Source organism: Egretta garzetta, unplaced genomic scaffold (assembly GCF_000687185.1).
Source record: "Egretta garzetta isolate BGI_Z169 unplaced genomic scaffold, ASM68718v1 scaffold766, whole genome shotgun sequence".
Taxonomy (NCBI): Eukaryota; Metazoa; Chordata; class Aves; order Pelecaniformes; family Ardeidae; genus Egretta; species Egretta garzetta.
The window spans coordinates 206,408-206,881 of record NW_009260030.1 but is presented as its reverse complement, the minus strand read 5'-3'; the positions used below and the strand labels follow the sequence as shown (position 1 = coordinate 206,881).

Genomic DNA, 474 nt, shown 5'->3' with positions numbered 1-474 from the left:
GCCAGCCCGTGGCTCCTCCAGGGATGTCGCCAGCCAGAGCCGCACCACCGGGAAAGCGGCCGTTTTGCGGAACGATCATCTGTTGAAAACGGAGCATGGTGGCCAGAAAAAATAAGGATGGCTGGCTCCCAGCGCACTTCAACGCTTCGCCGCGCCTGAAGTCCTTGCTAAACAATTTGCGTGGGTATGCAAGGTGAAGCTGCGCCGATTACTGGATGTGGTCTCTGATGGAAACTGGCCCGTTGAAAAAAAAAATTACCTGCGGGGGGCTTTTTGGTTTGGGGTTTGGTTTGAGGGTTTTTTTTAAATTATATGGTATGTATTTTTGTTAAATCGTTTGCAGCACAAAGAACCCTAAACACAAACTAAGTTACGCAGCAATTGGCCCGAAATCTATCCAATATCCAAACGTAATTTAAAATGTAACTGACTTTAAAAAAAAAAAAAAAATCCCTGCATGGTTTTAACGGCCAC

General features: G+C 46.2%; 1 protein-coding gene across 1 annotated transcript in view; it reads right to left on the bottom strand.

Moving 5' to 3' along the window:
* Positions 1–474, bottom strand: part of NKX6-2 (NK6 homeobox 2) — a 6,896-nt gene that overhangs the window by 201 nt on the left and 6,221 nt on the right. The gene's annotated exons all lie outside the window — the stretch shown is intronic.